The sequence below is a fragment of the Neolamprologus multifasciatus genome, chromosome 6 (genome assembly GCF_963576455.1).
Source record: "Neolamprologus multifasciatus chromosome 6, fNeoMul1.2, whole genome shotgun sequence".
Classification (NCBI taxonomy): domain Eukaryota; kingdom Metazoa; phylum Chordata; class Actinopteri; order Cichliformes; family Cichlidae; genus Neolamprologus; species Neolamprologus multifasciatus.
Window position 1 is genome coordinate 14,251,545 of NC_140444.1, and position 5,491 is coordinate 14,257,035.

The window sequence follows — 5,491 nt, forward strand, 5'->3', positions numbered from 1 at the left end:
CTGGGGTTATCTGTCTCTCAGAAACAGTTCATAGCTTCCCTTCAACTCATTTATGTCACCTAAAAGGTAAACCTGTATCTCCATCACCTGTTCAGCTCTGATGATTCAGTAAGTACATCTCCTGGTTTCATCTTCATGTTTCCCTCTCACCAGATAACCAAACCGATATCATGACCAGCAGCTTTTTTGCAGCTGTGGCTCCAGCAAACATCAGCTGATACTAGAAATTAATATTAAATCAATTCTAACAACAGCTGATCAAGCTTAAAAGTGCTGCTGTTGTTTAGCGCGACATCGGCTGGTTTCCTCTTTCTGGCGCAAAGTGGGCGATAAACAAACAAGAGAGCCGATAAGCTGATCATTGATCAGTTTTCATGATTGAAGTAGAAACGGGAGAGGGAGGGGAATGAAAGAAGAAGAGGCAGCTGTGCAGCAAAGACACAGAATAACTCCAGCTTTGTGTCTTTTTCATTGTAGCTGAATTACGGGACAAACTGTTCCTTTTCGCCTCAATAAGAAACGCGTAATATTTTCTCTGAATACCAGACGGGACGGTTGGCAACTCTAATAACTTATGAACAAAATAAAGTTCAACATCAGTAACATCATAGCACCCACCCAGCTGTATAGAAACTCCGTCATGCTAGCTAGTACGCAGTACGGAAAAAGTCAGAATAACGAAAATAAACTCCACCTAAACTTGGTTTATATCTGACCCAGATAGACTGCAGGTCACAACTTCTTACCTGAAGTTCAGTTCACACTTGGACCGGCGGCCGCCTCGGGTCTCTTTTCCTTCTGCGTCCCCTTTCCCTCATCCACCTGCTGGCCTCCACCACTTGCCAATGTTACAGAATCTGTGGTGGAAGCTCCGCGATAGCCACCACACGAAGTAACGAGTAACGACCCTATCTAAATCCCAGTAACGACTAACGCGTTCCTGATTTTGGCATAATAACTAGTTACCGTGCTCGTTACCACAATAATAACGTAGTTACTGTAACGCGTTACTTAATAACGCGTTAGTCCCAACACTGGTAAACACTAATGAGTCAAATACACAGCTGGGGGGATGAGGGAGATCATGACAACTAACACAAGAAAATGCACACAATAAAAAGACATGAGTGAATCAGAGCAGAGAGGAAACACCTGAGGAACATGGCTGGACAATAACTAACGAGACAGAGGAACAAGCACTGAGATGTGACTTACAAACCAAAGAGAAAGCGAAGGACACACTGTAAATGTAAGCAACCAGACATGACTACACATGGGGTGTGGAGCGGGGGGGGGGGGGGGGTGGGGGGTGGGGGGGGGGGGTGGGGACCTAAAGAATAGATAGGAAAACTAATGCGGCCTAAGAATACAAATATTAAACAGAGGGTTAATTATAGTAACCAACATAAGGAACAGAATCTCAACCTCAGAATATTACAGTTTTTCTCCATTGGTTTGGCTCATTTCTTGAAACAGAAATTACATTCTCAAAATAACATGGACAAACCTCCAAACCTCTTGGCAAATGTTCACAACAGAATGGCATTTCTCATTCATTTTATCAAATGGCAAATGCCTTAGTACATGTCTCAATTGTCTCAGTGCATCTTTGCAAATGATTAAGTACAAGTAGCCTACAGTTATACAGTTAGCCCACATTTAGCACATTTTCCAAATGAATAGATCTTGTAGATCTAAACTGATTAGTTGATTCTCAGTCTAATGATCATTCCCTCCAAAACATGTCAGCATGATTTCATTGTATAAGTACTCGCATGCACAACCGTCTGTTCAATTGTCAAAATTGGTCAAGAACATAATACCATGAATACCAAATATGAATTTCTTTGAATATTTGATAAATTGATGACAGTCATTGACAATCAGGTGAAACTAGGTGTCACACACAGGTGTCTTCCATGATTGTGTGCTGCCAAACACAGATATATAGAGCTTGACCAGAGCCAGTCCGATCTCTGAACATGGATAGACAAGGCAAAGCAAACGGACAAGGGGAAGTTCTTCCTTAAGGAAGAGGAGGAAGAAGAAGAAGAAGAGGAGGACTGAGAGGAATAGGTGCTGTGCTGTCCCAAATGAAATTCGGGCCACAATTATAGACCATGTTACAAACCATGGCCTCACAATGGCAGAGGCAGGTCGTCGAGTGCAGCCTAATGTGCCTCGTTCTACAGTCTCCTCCATTATCCAAACCTTTCGCAGGGAAAACAGGTATGTACTCTATGTAATCTATGATGGAATTATATGTTGTATAGGACAGGGCACTGTGCGTGAGGCAAAAAATGTATAACTTACTGTAGAGATTTTGTGTGCATCTGCCTACAGTGGTAGGTCTATACTAGCAGGTGGAGAGGACTAGTGGAATGTTTTGATACTAAATATGACAAGAAATATATTGAACAAATTACTGTAAACTATGGAATTACATAATTTATACAGTTTAGAGAAGTATTCCAGTCACTGTGCAGCGGGAGAATGAGTACAGCGACCACTGAATAAGTCCTTATTTTTTGATTTTGTGTTCATACAATTTACTACTGTAATGTACATTTTCTTTTTACATATGTATGAAACTTTCTTTGCGTGTGAATAAAAAATGGTTATCATTTCCTTGGTAGTGTGAGTGCAATCTGTGATGTCAAACCTTGGAGGCTACTCTTTTCTGTGGTATATTGTTGGTCCTCTGTCATAGTGACAAAACATCTAAACATTTTGTATGGCAGTACTCACACAATGCCAAAGGGATGATGCATTTTGGGGGCACTGACTATTCAGATTAGAAAGAAATGTAGTTTTGACACATGAGTGAACTGTTTTAGGGGAGATATGAGCTTTTGCAGGTGGACCATGTTGTTGTGATCAACCATCCAGGTTTATTTTGACAAAAGCACCAAGAATGATGAGAATGTCCGATCTGTGTCGAGAAATGAGCCAAAGCTATTGAGAAGGATCTTTGCCATTTTGGAGACACTGACTGTTTAAATGAGAAAGGGATTTAGATTGAAGCCTGAGTGAACAGTTTTGGAAGAGATATGAGCTTTTGCAGGTGAGCTATAGTGTTGTGCTAAACTGTAAGAGTGTTTTGCCAAATGATCTTAGAGTTTTGAGAATGTAATTTCTGTTTAAAGAAATGAGCCAAACCAATGGAGAAAAACTGTAAACATGTTTTTTGTAAGATATGTTGAAAAACCATTTATCGTTTCCCAGTCATTCAAACAATGCACAGTTGTCAGCCAAAGATGACGTGATGAAGAGAATTTAGTGTCAGCAGTGATTGTGAAAAAAAAATTACCTAATGGCAGATATGACATTATGTGGAAATGGATATGTATACGTCAGGTGGGTTAAAGTTTTGTTCCCCAATTTGAAGTGCATGACAACATACTTTAAGGCTTAGATTCATCATTCGTTAGACTTTCAGTTTGCTTCCCCTATTTTTACCATTTCCAAATCTGTTCCAAACCACAATGCAAGAGTATATTTCCTCACCCGTCATTGCTGAAGAAATACACCAACAGAGGACAAACAGTTCAATGATCAGACAGCACTGAAGTTTTTTTTTTCCTGTTGATGCCTTCAGAGTGTTGCAGGTAATGGAGAAAATGGAGACTAGAAATGAGCTGCAAAGATGCAATAGGAAATGCGGGATGGACAATAATAAAGGTAATGACACACACACACACATATCTATCTATCTATCTATCTATCTATCTATCTATCTATCTATCTATCTATCTATCTAGATAGATAGATAGATAGATAGATAGATAGATAGATAGATAGATAGATAGATATGAATGCAGTGAATGGCATATGTTTTAACAGAATAGACTGCACATATTACAACATACTAAAAATGATGTTGATTTTTCAGAGAGACGACTCCTTCAGCTGCTTTTCCTCAGCTTTGGTGTGCTGTGTGTCATACAAGCCACTCTCAATCTTGCTTTACGCCTCAGATGTGAGCATCATTCCTTATCTATGAAATTCAAAAGAAAGAAAAAATATCCACAAACTGCCTTCATTTGTTCAGTGCTTGTCTTTCTTTGTTTTAGTCGAGGGGAATGACTCACCCGACACAAAAAAGTTATGTGGCAACAACCAGTTAAAACCAGGAAATTTTGACCAAAATTCTTGTAGTGAACTACAAGAAAGAATCATTGCTTTGAACAGAGACAGAAGCATGCTTGAAAAGAGAAATGAAGAGCTCCTTAACATCATAAAGAGTCTTGAGGAGGAGAAGAAGAGGCAGAATGGTGAGAAACTTCAGTTCTTCCTCTTTTCTGTTCTTGCAAAAGAAATTGTGGTATTCTGATCTCACGCTCATCTTTTCTCTCTTAGGTTTCATCTCAGTATAATTAGAAAATGGCGGCATGCCTGGGATTAAATCTGCCTGTGGTTTGTTCTTCTTCATTTCCTGTCTTTTGTTTCAGTGCTTGCTCATATGAAACAGTTGAGTTTCTCTCTAAAATGGTTTTGGTATCATTTCAACAAAGTTTATCATTATCATTATCATTATCATTAGTCTATAATCTGTTTTAAGATAATCGTCCCACATTTTTGACTTTTGCAGTTTATGATTGTGATTGTATTACAGTTTGGATTTCTGTTTGGGGTTTTTAAAAATTACTTTTTATACTTTTTATTAATTATTCTTTGAAATGTTTATGTCTGTATTATTCTGAAAGTGAATTTCTTGTTAAATTGAGTTGTTCATGTCTGGTTTTACTTCATGGTTTTCATTATAATTTCTGTTTTACCATCCATCATTTCTACCAAAGTGAGCTGTATTTTTTTTTTTTATTATTATTTTTCTTTATGAAGGTTTGGGGTCCTATTTGTTAAATTACACACTAGTTTCTTGTCCATTTGTCTCCTCGTGGCTGTCAGACTTTTGGATTTGTTTCTCATTTGCTTCTTGGACTTTCTTACGCCCTGAATTTCTACATTAACCTCAATAAAATGGCTTGTTTTTTGTTAGTAAGTCTGCCATCTGTGTCCTGCTTTTGGGTCCTAACCTTTGCACACCACACAACCTAACAAACCAATGTTTTCATGCAGTTTAGAACACTGAATATTTTCACATTTTTTTCTTATTTTCCAGCACATTAGACCTTATAGTGTCTTCCTACACCTGCACTAGAAGTCTCTGAAGTCAAAGATATGATAAATAGAATAGAAAGTTTATATTTATAGAACTGTATCTTTGTAGTACAGTCAGTTTCACTAACAAATTGCACTTTGTACCTAAAGCTTCTCTAAAGCACATCTCAACGCATTATTGTGTAGGCTGTGATTGGTTGTTTGTCACTTTCACAGAGCTGAGCAGTGGAGCATCATCTCAGCAGTCTCCTTATCATTGGAGGGAAGTCATATCTAGATGTTTTCCCCTTTCTACTGGGAACAAAATGGCAGAAAGCAGAAAGTCTTGTGCGAGTGAAGAAGCTAACCTGGTTCTGATCAACAGTTAACA

The 5,491-nt window shown here is 38.4% G+C and overlaps 1 long non-coding RNA gene across 1 annotated transcript; it reads left to right on the top strand.

Annotated features, from left to right (window-relative positions):
* Positions 1–3,181: 3,181 nt before the first annotated feature.
* Positions 3,182–5,491, top strand: LOC146516635 (uncharacterized). The gene is made up of 3 exons (XR_014874609.1): positions 3,182–3,681; positions 3,893–3,979; positions 4,074–5,491. It is a non-coding gene; the product is annotated as an uncharacterized LOC146516635 (long non-coding RNA).